General features: G+C 45.5%; 1 long non-coding RNA gene across 2 annotated transcripts in view; it reads right to left on the bottom strand.

Annotated features, from left to right (window-relative positions):
- Nucleotides 1-17424, bottom strand: part of LOC147023532 (uncharacterized) — a 132481-nt gene extending 115057 nt beyond the window's left edge. The window contains exons 1-2 of one of the 2 annotated variants that reach the window (XR_015060252.1): nt 16638-17358; nt 4491-4665 (exon numbers count right to left, since the gene is read on the bottom strand). This is a non-coding gene — a long non-coding RNA (uncharacterized LOC147023532). Of the gene's footprint in view, nt 1-4490; nt 4666-16637 lie in introns of both variants that reach the window. The other variant, XR_015060253.1, reaches the window with a different exon arrangement.
- Nucleotides 17425-17479: the final 55 nt, after the last annotated feature.

Below are 17479 nucleotides of genomic sequence, written 5' to 3' on the forward strand. Positions count from 1 at the left end.
AGGAGAAGGAGAAGGAGGATGAGGAGACGGGGGTCTTGGGGAGTGACGAAAAGCAACCTCGTGGTCCCAATTAGGAGGCAGATGGAGCTCAGCACCTGCTCGCGAAAGGTGCTGGCATAAAGAAGGGCGCGGTGTGTTGCTGCTGCGGAGGTGACGCAGAGATTTCTGCACCTTTGCCAATCAGCGAGGTCCCCCCCCCCATAGACTGGACATAAAGCTCCTCCCAGAAAAGCTCACGCCTCGCCCCTCACCCGTTCCACGTGCAGCTGACCCGAATGGCCACGAGCGCGGTTCCAAGCCCGGTGCGGCTCCCCCGCGTGAATCAAAGGAATTGCCATGAAAGGCGTCCAAATACCACGATCCGAATCGAATAGCGCGGACAGCGTGCTCGGCGAGAGTTCTTCTGTTTTGAAGCTTTAAAACATCTCTTATCTCTCACAGAGTCTGCAGAACCCTCTTAATTTATTTATGAGAACATGACAGGTTTTCTTCCCCCCACGACCCCATATAAAATGTTACCTTTTTATCGCAAAGAGCGCATCGTGGAGCTTCAGATGTTTTGGGAGCTTTTTATGAAAGGAAGATTAGATGGCAACGTGACTTAAAAGAGAATTTCGACACCAAAGCCCCTCAAAACATGTGGGCCGTTGACTGATTGTGTTGCCAATCAATGGCTCCTCTGTGCGAAACTTGCTTTGCCACCAAATTGCCTTTTGTAACTTATTTGTAACCGTTGTCACAAGCCACGATACACGGTTATATACCACGAAATGATGTGATGAATGGCGAGGACTTTTTGGATGGGCCAGAGAGGTATACGAGGGTAAGATCAGATGCCATTGGGATGACATCAAGGCAGGTAAGAAATACAACAAGTGACTTCAGTTTTTAAGATTATCGATAAGTTTCATCAATGCCGTAAACTTGCGTAAAGCCGTGGACTTTGACTGATAATTATAATTAATCTGTATACAGAAGAAAACCAACAAACCATTTTGGTGACTGACTCGAGAAGTGAGTCCAACGACCATGCTCTCTAAACAGAGAAGAGGAAACATGAAAGGACGTTACGGGGCATAGGTCAAGCTAACCCGGCAACTCGGATTGCTTTCTTTCTAATGGAGTGGATTTTCTGGTGGACAAGTGGGCTTTATTCACGCGGTAATTATATCCAGGAAAACGGTGGGCTGGGCCCACTGTGTGCCCAGGTGTGTTCACCAACGAGTGTGCGGAGTTGGTGAGCGAGCGTTCCAACTGCTGAAAGCTTGCTGTGGTGTGCAAGTGGATAGGTGTTCAGCTGTTGGAGCGTGGTGGAAGCGCAAAGCATTCCGGATCAAATGCACACGACCTGCATGCACATCGTTTCTTTTGTTTTGTTTTGTCCTCTTTGTGCTAAACATACAATTTTGTTCAGAAGGTTTAAAGAATGAGGTACAAAAGTCGAAAACACGTCATGACAAAGGTGTGTGTGCTTATGCTTGTTTGTGTGTTTCACACAAACACAATATATATATATATATATATATATATATATATATATATATATATATATATATATATATATATATATATATATATATATATATGTACACTTCCACTTGGCGAGTGCTCCCCAAGCTGATTGGTAATGAAACACACCCCATATGCGCAAGACCGAAGACCCTTTTCTGGTTCTTCCGCTTGTTTTTGTCACGAAAAAGTTAATTTTGTGTGATTTTTCAAGCCCTTTCACCTTTTGTTGAGCCATTTTCCACTTTTCAGCACCGCTGGGATAGTTTTTTTCATCCTTGGGACAGCTGCTCAAACACATTTCTGATTTTAAAAACCGCAACTTTCCGCCATGCACATGGGTTAGTCCATTTACTAATAAGTGTTGTTATGTGATCGTACAATAAATTTAGTGTGGAATTGGTAAACAATATCAATCTGTATTAACATTAGGAATTATAGAAATGTTATTGTGATTATTGTTGCATTTGTTTACATTAAATGTACTTATTATTCAACTTGTTTTCTCAATTAGCCTTACCTCACCCATAATTTTGTAATAATCTTGTCTTGTTAAACGTCAGAGAAAACTTGTTTTTGTCGATTCATTACATGACGGTGCTTTCTTTGCTTGAGATGAAGCTTTCCCTTTGCACTGTGTTTATCACCACTCACAAGTTGATGTTTTGTCGGCAAAGTGAGACCTCACCCTCAGGTGGACAGGGGTGGGGGGGGGGGCGTCTCAAAAGATCGTGAACCACAATCGGTTTTGTGGGGCCCCATGTTATTTCGGCCCCCATGCAATTGCATGGGTTGCATAACCCTCACACCGCCTCTGCCTGGGGCTCATGTTGAGCTCGGGGCCCCTGGGCATGGCCCCTGCATACCTGTGCATTAATCTGACACTGGCTTGATACTCCGGTCATCTCCGGATGGTATATAATATGACTGCACTGGCTTGACGAGCGATTAGCGATCGGATATAAGAAACACCACCAGGAGATGCCCAGAATGTCAAACAATTTCCAAATTCAACAAATGAGCACTATTTTTTTCAGGAGTCGGAACTGCTGCTAAAGTCTGATTCTGCAGTTTAAATTTTGAAATTAGGCTCAGGTTTGGCGATTCTCGAGCTTATCGCATTTGTGGAAATGAAATAAATCAATTTACAATGGCATCTCCGGGCGTTTACAAGCATTGCGATGTATACGGCAATTCATAGGTATGAATATGAGGCATTCGATGATATGAGTGAGGAAAGTTAAAAAACAAAATTTGAGCACTTTATCGTTAAGAAACCATTGCGGCCTGTTCCAAGCCAAGGCATTGTTAAGCAAGCCAAAAAAATGGTGAATTAACACTCCCTTGAGAGAGAGAATGAGCTGACCCAAGGGGTTGACCAAGGATGAATCCTTGATAAAGCATAATTAAATTAGGTCATTAAATTAAACAACACCAGATTATGTGTAAGTAAAAATAAAAAAAGAGCAGATCACCCCATCAATTATGTGATTTGACGTCTATTTGTTTTTGCAAAATAAAATAATAAAGCACTCCACCATTTGACCTCGAGCACTAACACGTGACTGGAAATGAGTGGTCATATCAAAATAAGAACTGGACACGTGCCGAGGCTCAGGGTCGATTGTGCCTGAGGAAGCCAGCTGCGAAGTTGATGAAACGTTTCCTGAGACCAGGTCTGCTCTTGCTTTTTTGCTCAAAATAGTGCAGTTGATCAAGTTTTTACTTTTGGTTGGAAGTGCCTTCTTCTTCTAGATAAAATATATATATATATATATATATATATATATATATATATATATATATATATATATATATATATATATATATATATATATATATATATATCTTCTCGCTTCTGGTTTAAATAAACGTGTTTGTTAGATATGTTCCCAGCTCATTTTTGTATTTTCCTCCATTGGTCTTGCATGGCCCACACCCTTGCTTAGCCAGGACGTTATTCCCCAACAATCGGTGCAATAGCCGGTATGTACTTGGTAGCTCCATTTGACTGTATCTGATCCGGTAGGTAACCGAAACAACACAAATATGTACCGAGGGCACGATTTCCCGACAAGGAGGTCACATGTCCTTCGGTAAACGGTTGTTAGACGGAGGACCCTAAGTCACATGGTCCAGTTATTGGCATTCGTGGTCGAGTAGCGACCCGCCACAACACAAAGTTATTCGTGTGCGATGGCCTGCGATTCCCGGTGAATCTGGAGAGGAAACTGAAACAGCTCCTCCCTCCTGGTTTCCCCAAGATGCAGGAAGTGCACAATATATACATATACATATACAAACATATATATATATATATATATATATATATATATATATATATATATATATATATATAATATATACACATCAGACGCACCTGACTTATGGTGGGCATCGCAACGGATTATGTATTTCAGTTACACGGTAAAACCGCATAATCTGCAAAGAACAGGCCTCTGGGTTGGAGGTGACGCTTTGGTATAGGAATATATCCATTGGTGATGCTCCACATATTTTGATATTATATATATATATATATATATATATATATATATATATATATATATATATATATATATATATATATATATATATATATATATATATATATATATATTCACACTATCAAAATGTGTGGAGCGTGACGCAGTGCTCCCATCCAATCTCCAATAGACATGAGTCCCACACATATGCAGACCAAAGCTGCAGAGGCTTCAGCCCAGACACTCATATAAAAATACAGAGATTTAAAGTCATCATTGGTTAAACATCAAACCTTGATGCCTGTCTGGATTTCTGGCTTTTTTTGCCCTCACCAGGACGGCAAACCGTATAAATATCTAACCAGTAGTGACAACAGACGTTGTTTAAATGTCTTTAGCACACTCTGCCTGTAATTGAGAGCATCAGCCACAGATTATGTATCACACTGTAAAACCGCATAATCTGCAAAGAACAAAAGCCTGTCTGCCACTCACACGATTGTTCCCGCTGACAGGCCTCGTGGGAAATTGCTTTCCTGGGAGATTGGGTTGCGTCAGGCAGCTGGGGAGCTGCACTGGCGAGATTTGGACGTGGTCTCTGACCATGGGCGTGGTACGATTCGGGCCCCACGAAGCATCTGGTGGTTGCCCTCCAGGCGAGTGCCTTGGGCTGGTGGGATTGCAAGATCATGGAGTGGGTTGAGTACTCCGGGGAACCGAGGTGGTCCCTCCCCAGCATGTACAACTTCGCCTCAATAGGCCCTTGTTACATGGCAATTTAACCGACTTGAAACACATGGCCCATAGTTGAGGCTTACTACATTCTCACTATGGATCCCTCTCTCCCATCCCACGTAACAGTGTAAAAATAAAAGGCAGATCCAACCCAAAAGTAACTAGATCTACTCTGCTAATCTCATAATAAACAAGCAAGAATAGATCCGGTCTCAGATGACGTTTCATCCACTTCCCAACAAGCTTCCTCAGTCCAATAGACCCTGAGTATAGGCACTTGCCCACTTTTATTCCTGAGGCAACAATTCATTTTCGGTCACGTGCCAGAGCAAGAGATCAAATGAGGAGCATTTTTATTTTGTGGAACCTTATGCAAGAAATGCCATTCACATGTTCAGGCATGGCATTGGGGATTGAGCATTGTTTTTTTTTGCTCACCTTGTACAGCTGTTTACACCATCCAGTTTTTACCATTCTTATCAGAGGTATGTATTGTTTTGGTTTGTTTACGGTCTCCCCAGTTAAACCACGCCCTCAGCTCTTGACATGCCATGCCTCCAGTGTGTATCTGTGTCGTTTGTTGGATGTCGAGTCTCAGACACAGTCCCATCAAAGTCAAATTTGTGACCAGAGTGCAGGCAATTACGTGCTATATCTGACTGTATCACCTTCCCAAGCCTAATTGCTGTGTCATGTTCATCCAGCATTTGTTTCAGATTCCTTCGAGTTTCACCAATGTAGAATTGGTTGCAGTCTCTGCACGATGAATTGTAAAAATACTGATTTGTCACCATTTATATCCTGCCCCTTAACTTTGAAATGACATTACGGATGGTGCCTATTGGCTTGTATGCTACACCAATCCATGTGCTGCAGACTATCTTGCTAATCGTTTCAGAAAGTCCCAGGTAGTACAGCAGTACAGAGTGCCCAAACATGTCTGGCTCCTTCTGTTCTGCTCAGTATGGTTATTTTAGGGTGGGGAGTATTCCGATGCCTGGTGTTGGCTTAATGATTAGGGTGATAGGCTTGGGATCCTCGGAACCTGAGCTCAAATCCCCCTTGGCTGTTGAATTAATATCAGGTGGAGTTGACACTGCCCATCATCCCTCCGAGGTCGGCAAAATGAGTGCCATCTTGCTGGTATCCTGTGTCAGAGGTGACCCATCCAGGATTGTACCCAATAGCCAAGAAGACTGCTTCGGCAGCACCACCGCTCTGCACAGAGTTTGGTCTCGATGGATGGATGGAGTATCCCCTTGCTCCGCCCATTATTGAGCAGGGCAACTCCAACTAATCTAATATTTAATTGCATCAATCAAAATAAAGACCAATTACTGCACCGTAGTCCCAAGAAGGAAGTCGGACATAACAATACACAGACACACACATACATACACAAACATACAAACACACATATGTAAACACACAAACACAGATATATTATGTACAACTTAGGAAGATGACAGTCCATGCCCAAGCTGCCAAAGTCCGTGCTGCACCATGTTTGTGGGTGAATCGGTTGCAGGGTTTAAAATCATGCAATCTGTTGGTGTGGGTTGGTTTCTTGGCTTCAGGTAGCCATCAGGCTTCCAGTCAACCTCCACATCCAAAAAGGCCAATTTACTTTCGTTTTCAATTTCATTTTCAATGTGAAGCTAATGCTGGGAAATACTTGGCCAAGTTGTCCAAGAATGTGGTGTACCATGTCTCTTTGCACATTGGTGAAAGTGTCATCCACGTATCTGTTCCAGTATTATGGGAGCCAATTTTCGTGGCACTCGAATATATTTTGTCAAGTTCCTCCATCACCAATTAGCCACAACAGCAGAGACCGGTGAATCCGTAACTGCACCAAATGTTTGTTGATAGTTTGTAGATGATGAAGGTCATGCTATTTAGGCACATATTCTGACAAGCCATTTTCCAATTTGTTAGAATGTTTCAACCGATCGAGCGTGACACTCACTGATGGATCAACTGGAATATTGGTGAAGAGCGAAACCACATCAAATATACCAGTTTCATCTTCCTGGATTTTAACCTTTCTTATCCTCTCGACAAATTCAGCACGATTCTTAACTGTTTTTTTAGTCTTGCCTACAAACCTGCCAATGATACCTGCTAAGAAGCCAGACAGTTGGTATGATGGAGCATAAAAAAGACACAATGGGTCTCAGAGGGACATTCTCTTTGTGGATCCTGGGAAGATCATATAATCTGGGTGTTGAATGGTTGCTGCAGAAGAGCCAATTGTAATCTTGGTTGCCCCACCTACTTGCCCATTTTAGCATGGCCAATTTTATGTTCAACGACCATTGCTGTTTCAGTATGTGATCATCAAACAGTTTTCGATATGTTTTACCATCAATGAGCAATGATTTTGGTGTGAGTTAAATTTTTAGGGATTAATATAATTGAATAAATGGTGTGAAGTGGGTGTGAAGGAAGAAGAGAACGCACAACCTCCTTTGGAGGGGAATCTCCATTCGGCGATAGGTAGATAGAGAGATTCAGCTGTTTTGGAACGAAGATGCCATTATGTTGGTGCTGAAAGAGGAAAAGTGAACTTTTGATTGGGGCAAGAGTTCATTGATGGGCTGGGGGTGGGGCTCATTGTGAGTCGGATTTGGAGGAAGGGCATCCTGGGCACTAGAAGCACACGGGCCCGATGCAGGCCATTGAGCCCAGAGGGGCAGCAAAGATTTGTTGGTCAGTCCGGGTACCCAGGGAGAGGACACAAGGCGCTACGTGCCAGAGGGGGCATTTTGGGGCGTAGTTGAGGTTCTCCCCAGAATTCTATGTGGGGCAAGGTAGCTTGCAAGGTGGCCCGGCAGCCTGGCAGGATCACATTAGGAAGCAGGCAGAGACCTGCAGAGGGAGGAAGACCACACAGCCATGAGGTTGTGGAGGAGCAGGGAGGAAAATTTGAGGGCTTGGCTAGAAATGACTGAGCAACAGCACGGGGAGTGGCGGGTAAATTGGTCACATAGAACCACAGTCGAGGGGGTTTAAGTTAAAGAGAAAATGTGTTTTTGATGGTACTGGTTTGAGTAGAGATGCTTTTCCTCGCACCATGTTTGATGTCTTTGGCCACTGGAGAGAACTGGAGGAGGGCAATTGGTTTTTGCAAAGAGCCATTGAGTCTAAATTGTTGGAGAAGCAGTGGGCATGCCCCCCACCAAGATACTCCACCGGTGAGCCAGGTAGGGCCAAACACATCATCTTAAGTCACTGCATGTGCCTTGACATTCTCCCTAGAGATTGATTATTTAAAAGGATTAAGGGCCCAGGAGGGAGGGCTTAGTTTAGAGGGGTGTAGAGAAGCAGGAGATGGGGATATAATAGAGGGATTGGTGGAGCAGGTCAGGATTGGATAGGTTAGGACCAAAGTCGGCCTCCTACCGACCAATACCACACATCCTGCCATGACCAATGACAGCTACTGGCTCAGACCATCTGCAAGCTCATGCCACCTGCTGGCCTGCCAGCCATGCCACATGCCAGCCAGCCATCCCACCTGTCATTTATTACCACCTGTTTGTGCCATCTTTGTGTGCTATAAAGGCCGAAGAGCTTGTTGAAGGCAACATGGGGCATGAGTCATTATATAATTGGGCCATAAAGGCCAAGAAGACACTTTTGTGCAATTTATATGAGCCATGCAGGCCAAGAAGACTCACCTGTGTTGAGAGGTCACTTGGTCAGGTCAGGTCAGGTATGAGAGCATGTGCCAGAACAGCGCGTCGCTGCGTCCACTTTCCGCAGGTACTCCAGGGGCCTCCGTCTGGCCTTGCCCCAGGCAGATGCCAGGCCCATCCCCATCTCCTTGAGATGCTGGTCAACCTGCTGCAACCACGAGGCACGTGGTCGGCCCATTGGCCTCCTCCATTCATGAGACTCCCTCGCTGAGAGAATCTGGTAAGCAGGATCAGCGTCAGGAAAACGAGCCACATGTCCATACAGCAGCAACTGACGCTCACGGACCATGCAGGTAACAAATCTCATCCGAGTCTCTCTCAGCAACCGCTCGTTGGACACAAAATCTGACCAGCGATAGCCAAGGATTCTCCAAAGAGACCTGGTACCAAAGGAATTAAGTCTCCGTCTCAGATCCTTGGTCAGAGTCCAAGTCTCGCATCCATAGAGCAAGACTGGAAGCACCAAGGACCTGAAGACTCGGACTTTCGTCCTCCCGCACAGGTACCGGCAGCGCCACACCCCATGATGCAGTGAATCCATGACTCCCCAGGCCCGACCCAGACGTCTATTGACCTCCGGCTCACAACCTGCGGAGACATGAATATCACTGCCAAGGTAGGTGAATCTATCCACGACCTCAACATCCTCACCACAAACAGACACAGACAGGACAGCAGCATCCAAGATGTCATTGAAAGCCTGGATCTTAGTTTTGACCCAAGAAGCCTGTAATCCCAGCAGCTCCAACTCCTCATTCAGCACCTCGAGGGCCCCCAAAAGGATATCTAAAGTCTCCGCAAAGATGACTGCATCATCTGCCAAATCAAGGTCCGAGATCTTGACATTCCCAAACGATGCACCGCAGCTTGATCTTTCCGACATCCTCCCTAAAATCCAGTCCATACAAGTGCTGAAAAGTGTGGGGGCCAGTACACACCCCTGACGAACTCCAGTAACAACTGGAAATAAGTCAGAGATGGTACCACCACACTTCACAGCACTCTCAATACCAGAGTAGAGTTCAGACATCAGATCAATCAGTTTTGGTGGCACCCCACGAAGACCAAGAATCCTCCAGAGGGCATCCCGATTCAGTGAATCGAACGCTTTACAGAGATCAACAAAGGCTGCAAGCAGCCCCTGACGAAACTCTCGGCTGCGTTCGGTGAGGACATGAAGAGCAAGGATACCGTCAATCGTTGACCTCTTTGGTGTAAAGCCTGACTGCTCTGGACGCTGGTGGTCAAGCAGATGGTGGCGAACCCGATCAAGAATTATCCGAGCAAAGGCCTTACCCGGCACTGAGAGCAGCATCACCCCTCGGTCGTTGTTGCAGTCTTGGCGATCACCCTTCCCTTTCCAGAGAGGGAAAACAAGGCCCCTCTTCCAATCAGTTGGGATGATGCCTGTGTTCCAGGCAGAGCACAAAACTGCATGCAACGACACGAGTGCAGCATTTCCACCAGCCTTGAGAAGTTCAGCATGGATGCCACAGATCCCTGGAGCTTTACCCTGTTTCAACTGGTTCACCGCAGCCCGTGTTTCCACAAGCGAAGGTGGACCACAATTGATTGGAGCGTCAGCAACAGGGATTGTAACACCATTGACGTCCAACTCGACAGCTGGTGGATCAGCCTGGTACAACCGCTCAAAGTAACCGGCCCAGCGGGCCTTCACTTCAGACTCCTCTGTTAAGAGCATACCACTCTCTGCTCTAACTGCAGTGCTCCGAGGCATGGGCTTGGATGAACGCAATGCGCGAATTCCCCTGTAAGCGGGACGAGAATCACCTGTCCACAGGTGATGCTCTACCCCCTCACAGATTCCTCGCACATAGGCCTCCTTGTCCACCCTTAGTGCACGTACAGTTTTACGCCTCAGCTCCCTGAACAGCTCAGCTCTGCCATTCAGCCTGTCCCTACGACTCTGGTCAATGGTATCCAGTGTCCCTTGAGAGACAAAATTCTTCTTTGCCCTGCGGTGAGTTCCAAGACATCCACCGGCAACATCAAGGACGGTGGTCTTGAAGGTAATCCATAACTCTTCAGGACCCCCCCCCCCCAAAGCACCCAGACACCCCAAATGTCCACTCAGCCTGTTCGCAAACTCCTCAGCTACTCTCTCATCCTTGAGCTTGCCAACATCCAGCCTAGGCTGGGATGATACCATTCTCCAGGATTTAAGGTGCAGCTTTAGAGTTGCTACAACAAGCCGGTCGTCAGTATCGAGGAACTGAGCACTCCGGTAGACCCTGCAGTTCTGGATCATCCTCCAGCGACCGTCAACGAGGACATGATCAATCTCCTTTGCCACACCACCAGCGTTGGAATACCAAGTCCAGCGATGAGCTTGTGGGTGCTGAAATCATGAACCGGCCACCCTAAGTCCATGACTTCTTGCAAAGTCAAGGAACTTAGTGCTATTCTGATTCATAGTTCCTGACGCATGGAGACCAACACACATCTCATAACCATCCCTATCGGTTCCAGTCGATGCATTGAAATCCCCCAAGACTAGAAGTGTATCTCGTCTGGGGCACTGATCAACCACAGACTCGAGCGTGGCGTAGAATGTGTCTTTCACGGTGAGGTCACTCGCCTCAGTCGGAGCAGAGACAGAGACCAGGGAAATGACACCTAAGGAGTGACGAATCCTTCATCTCATAATACGCTCGTTGACCGGTGTTACCTCAATTATCATTGGGGTCAGCTTATTGGACACAGCAACAGCAACTCCTTGAGTATGGTAACCATCAGAGCGACCAGACCAATAGTTGGTGTAACCACCCACTATTATCTCGCCGCAATCCGGTCTCCGAACCTTAGAGAGAGCTGCAATCCCGATGTCCAAATGCTTGAGCTCAGATGATAAATTCACTTGGGCCATTGTTCAAAAGGCCATATGGGCCACTGCAAGCATGTTGGGTATTGACAGGCTCTGCAGTTACGAAGGACACTTGTAGCATCGGCACCCAGGGCCCAAATGAACAGCGGTGGGACTGAGGTGCTACCGAATAGGGAGATCCAGAAACAATAAACTTCATAAACTATCAGAGGAAAGAAGAAGAGCCCATCCCCCCTCCCCCCCCCCGGTACACTCACCCACATCCCAACCACACGTTATTTGAAAATTGCATCTGGATTTTGAGGATAAGTTATTTATGTGTAATAGTGAGCAAATGCATACAATTAATGGAACAATGCATTAGGCTATGGATGAACTGTTTGTTACTTACGAAATCTAAAGATTTCATAAGTATATTGATGACTTCCGTCCTCTGTTTGTGTGTTTGTTTGTGTGTGTGTTTGTGTGTTTGTTTGTCGGCACGATAACTCGAGAACGGAAGAAGCTACCAATGTCAAATTACACCACGTGATTCAGGAGGGTGATGGCTAGCGCTGATTAGATTTTGGTTAAAATCGGTCAAAGGTCAAGGTTACAGTGAGGTCAAACATTCGATTTTTGATGGTTTGGTACAGAATCATCGTAGACACTTCTGGTTTGCTTCGCTACCTTCTCGAGAGACAGCTTTTATTAGACAAGGTCAGAGGTCAAGTTGACGGTTTCGTAAGTACCAGTCTATGACTGCTTGTGTGTTTGTGTGTTTGTGTGTGTTTGTGTGTTTGTTTGTAGGCACGATAACTCGAGAAGGGAAGAAGCTACCAATGTCAAATTACACCACGTGATTCAGGAGGGTGATGGCTAACGCTGATGAGATTTTGGTCAAAAGTCAAGGTCACAGTGAGGTCAAACATAATTCCGTAAATTCATGTGGAGAAATGGAGTATTTTTGCTTCGATAGACGTAACGAGTTCGTTTTAACTTCAATTTTAATTTTGTCTTCGGTTTTTGGGATCGCTTAGGACGCATAACACCCGGTTGTCGAAATTCTGGTAAAAATCGGATGTTTTGGAGACGTTTTAAGATTGTATACAAAATATTTCACTCGCCGCGTCACGGGTAGTCACGTGGTGCAGCACGCTCGAGCACAGGCATCGTTGATCACGTAAAGGTTTTCCATGTGTGCGCTGACGGTGTTTTCGAAAAGATGGTGTTTAAAAGTCATTTTTTATCCCAATAAAGGTTATCGTCGCATGCCTGACTCGCTAAGCCGTCGGATTATGTAAAGATTGTTGGTGGATGGCTGAATATTACGGTTTTGTGACTTTGATAAAATAATATTAAATAATTGCGTCGAGAAATGGAGATTTTTGCTTCGGTCGACGTTACAATTTTTGATGGTTTGGTACAGAATCCTCGTAGAAACTTCTGGTTTGCGTCGCTACCTTCTCTTGAGACAGCTTTATGAGACAAGGTGAGAGGTCAAGTTGACGGTTTCGTAAGTACCAGTCTATGACTGCTTGTGTGTTTGTGTGTTTGTTTGTGTGTATGTTTGTGTGTTTGTTTGTAGGCATGATAACTCGAGAACGGAAGAAGCTACCAATGTCAAATTGCACCAGGTGATTCAGGAGGGTGATACCTAGCGCTGATTAGATTTTGGTCAAAATCGGTCAAAGGTCACAGTGAGGTCAAACATAATTCCATAAATTCATGTGGAGAAATGGAGTATTTTTGCTTCGGTCGACGTTACGAGTTCGTTTTAACTTCGATTTTAATTTTGTCTTCGGTTTTTGCGATCGCTTCGGACGCTTAAAACTCGGTTGTCGAAATTCTAGTAAAAATCGGATGTTTTGGAGACATTTTAAGATTGTATAAAAAATATTTCACTCGCGCGTCACAGCTCGTCACGTTGTGCAGCGCGCTCGAGCAGAGGCGTCATTGATCACGTAAAGGTTTTCCATGTGCGCGCTGACGGTGTTTTCGAGAAAGATGGTGTTTAAAAGTCATTTTTTATCCCAATAAAGGTTACCGTCGCATGCCTGACTCGCTATGCCGTCGGATTATGTAAAGATTGTTGGTGGATGACCGAATATTACAGTTTTGTGACTTTCATAAAATAGTAATAAATAATTGCGTGGAGAAATGGAGATTTTTGCTTCGGGTGACGTTACGGTTTTTGTTGGTTTGGTACAGAATAATCATAGAAACTTCTGGTCTGCGTTGCTACCTTCTCTGGAGACAGCTTTTATTAGACAAGGTCAGAGGTCAAGTTGACGATTTCGTAAGTACCAGTCTATGACTGCTTGTTTGTGTGTTTGTGTGTTTGTTTGTAGGCACGATAACTCGAGAACGGAAGAAGCTACCAATATCAAATTACACCCCGTGATTCAGGAGGGTGATGGCTAGCGCTGATTAGATTTTGGTCAAAATTGGTCAAAGGTCAAGGTCACAGTGAGGTCAAACATAATGCCATGAATTCATGTGGAGAAATGGAGTATTTTTGCTTCGGTCGACGTTACGAGTTCGTTTTAACTTCGATTCTAATTTTGTCTTCGGTTTTTGCGATCGCTTATGACTCTTAACACTCGGTTGTCGAAATTATGGGAAAATCGGATGTTTTGGAGACATTTTAAGATTGCATAAAAATATTTCACTTGCCGCGTCACAGCTCGTCACGTGGTGCAGCGCGCTCAAGCAGACGCGTCATTGAGTCACGTAAAGGTTTTGCATGTGCGCGCTGACGGTGTTTTCGATAAAGATGATGTTTAAAAGTCATTTTTATCGCAATAAAGGTTATCGTCGCATGCCTGACTCGCTAAGCTGTCGGATTATGTAAAGATTGTTGGTGGATGGCCGAATATTACGGTTTTGTGACTTTGATAAAATAATATTAAATAATTGCGTGGAGAAATGGAGATCTTTGCTTTGGTCGATGTTACGAGTTTGTTTTATCTCGGATCGCAATTCTGTTTTCACTTTTGGTAATGGCTAAGTATGCTTAACACTCGGTTGTCGAAATTCTGGTAAAAATCGGATGTTTTATGAGATTTATGTCGGGTGTCATATCTGAGGCTTAACTGAAGATTATGCTAATGAGGGGGATTGTAACACACGGCATTACTCGCTCGTTTTAAAGTCAATTTCAATCCTGTCTTCAATTTTGGTAATGGTAAAGTATGATTAACACTCGGTTGTCGAAATCCTGGTAAAAATCGGATGTTTTATGACAGGTTTGGTGCAGAATCATCGTAGAAACTTCTGGTTTGCGTCGCTACCTTCTCTCGAGACAGCTCATATAAGACAAGGTCAGAGGTCAAGTTGACAATTTCGTAAGTACCAGTCTATGACTGCTTGTTTTTTAATTATTGCATGCAGGTTTAGACTAGGGTGGGGAGTTGTACTGCATGGAAATAGCTGTTAGGTTTCGATGTCACTTTGCCCACCCCCCCCTTCTGGACGCAGACTCAGGAAAGTCTGAAGAAGAAAGGTGGGGGTAGTGTTGTGGGAATGCCTCCGAGAGGGTAACCTTGCATCGTATAGCAATTGTTCTTTCCAATATTACATGTTTGAGCATAAGCATGAGGTAACTTAATTGTGATACAGAATATGCTTCATTTTATGGGTAAAAAGCTTCTGGCAACCTTCCTCACATGTTTTTGCTCAAAACCACTTTCCCTTCACAACCTTTTTAATGTTCCTACCATTGTAATCTGTCAAATGTTTTTCTGAAGCATCCAACAGGCCATCAGGCACCAAGTTTATGCAGGAGCGCCACCATTGCACAAAGCACACCAAAAGCACCGAGGGACAGTTCAGGAGGGGGTGTGCCCCATCCACAAGCTGAATCTGGGATAATGGCGGCTGAGCGGGGAGGGGCTAGTGACATCAGGGCAGCACGGTGGGGGTGACAACTATAAGTATGGGTGACACGAACTGCGGGGTGGCAGAGGTACGCAGAGCTTATGGTGGAACATGCACACGAGCTGCAACGGGGTTCCTCCCTGAAGAAGGCTTTTTCCACCACAGTTACAGCCGAGCTCCCACTCCCCCCCCCCGCCTCCTCACTCCCACAGCAGGCCATGGCCACATTAAGTTGACGGCTAGGCCGTGGCACTGCTTAGAACTTGCTGCATCCTGCTGGCCATAGCAGCGCTATTTCCTGTCTTATGTCATCTATCTCCTCAGGAATTTCTGAGGCCTTGAGGACTTTGATAATTATGTTTACCATTCATTAATTGAGTCATAGGTGCATACGTGTTTCGATACAGTGTTGCTTCCTTTTTGTATCCCCGCCCTGTTTGCTTCAAATGTATTATACAAGCACTTAGTCTCTGGGTGCATTCAAGAGGCTCTGGTCGCTAGTTTAATTGTACATGCCCATAAGAGGGCAGATTGGGTTTGGGTGATTAGCACTCATGACAATACTGTGTCAGTATCTGGCAATTTGCTTAGTTGCCATTTGTATAACGGATGCATGGCACCGATCATTGTGACTTATCGACGGGCTCTCGGTCGTTCCATTGTCGCTCGGTATAGTGGCAGACAGGCCGATGATCCAACTCGGAACGAACAAATATTTTGGTCGCCGCGACCGATTTGATGCGGTCCATTGGGTTCCGGACCGGGCATCTGGACAAAGCCGACAACTGCAAGCAAACATATATGTATACACATTCAATTTTATTACTGTTCACCGTGATAAAATTATTTGAGGGACATCATATCCCAATCAGCAATGGTTCAGGTTAGGTGCTCCAAAGGGAGTTCAATATAATGCGTAACTGGTGCCCATTGATCCCTTTCGTTGAGTCACACTCCAGGGATCTACACAATCGCCTCGCTCGCTGCAGACGAACGTACAGAAAAAGAAAAAACAAACTCGCACGGGTTTTGTTGATGTATATCATCCAACAGGAGTTCGTCACCAAGTCGCCTGAAGTTGAGTGAGCAACCTCAAAGAAGATAACGCGACATCTACACTGTTGGGATCTTTATATTGTTAACTTCGGACGATCTAACAAGGAGAGGCCACACTGCCCCCCACTCCTCCCCAGGGTGGCCCGCAATCTCATTTGCAAATAAAGGACAGCTCCTGTGATCTCAAAAGAAAATTTAGACAAAACACTGGCGGCTGGTTTTCTTATCCGCGACCAATGCACAGAGACCTGAAGACCTCGAGACAAACTTTCTTCTCTTTGATCCGGGCTCAGAGCAAATGCGATTCTCGGGTTACCATGGCGGCTAATAGCGTGGGTAAACTGCCGCCCGCTACTGTGCGAGCGTTCAACCGGACCGTGATAACGAGATGAAAAGGCGGAATGGCGGTGTTGAGCATGGACGACATCAAAGGCAATTGCCACCCACCTTCTCTCAACCCCATGTGAAGAGGCTTTCGGATGGATCATACGCTATATGGATGTACGGGAGAGCAGCGACAACCACGTGAGACATTTCGCGTGCTCTTCTGAAGACATGACGATGGGATTTCTCTCGCCGACTTCAATATGATGTGACTTTCAGCAAAAGGACGACGCGACGCGCCTTACTGTGCGTACGACACGCAGGTATATAAACACCTGTTATGGTTCACGGGAGACGTACGTTTAAATGCTGGTGACAGCAGCTCACACGGCACATCACGTGGGCGAGGGGTTGCAGGGAGGAGGAGGAGGGGATTATACGAGCGAAGAGATTATATCCTCGAATTGAATGACTTTGCAGGCCTTCAAAACGACACCGATGCTTAAACTATAGCAAATAGTCAGCAGTCTGGGAAATCGTTCTTGTATAACATGGCCGACAAACACGCGGCTTCGTGTTACGTGATGTGTGTTCAACTTTCCTTGCTCCGCGTGTTCCTAGCATGCTATGTTTAGCCGCGGGTCTCATTCGACACCCCCCCGCGATTGGCACGGCGAAGGGAATGCATGACGCATTCGGTGTGCACGTCGTGCCGATGGGAAAGGTTGTTCAACGTCATGCAAGTCCTCCTATTTCAACACCAGCACCGCCACATCTATTGTCTCTCGAAATCGGGGTTTTCGGAACAGCTGAGAATGTGGACCATTTGTCCCAAGTCCAATTTCTGCTTTATTAATCCTGCAAAACGGAATTTCCTCCGCCACCGGAGGTGAAGGAGGTTGTGTTTTCACCCCTTTCTGTCTGTCTGTTTGTCTGTGTCCAGGATATCTCAAAATGTTGTGGAC

Source organism: Eptatretus burgeri, chromosome 7 (assembly GCF_056783735.1).
Source record: "Eptatretus burgeri isolate ZD-2024b chromosome 7, Ebu_testis_v1, whole genome shotgun sequence".
Lineage (NCBI taxonomy): Eukaryota > Metazoa > Chordata > Myxini > Myxiniformes > Myxinidae > Eptatretus > Eptatretus burgeri.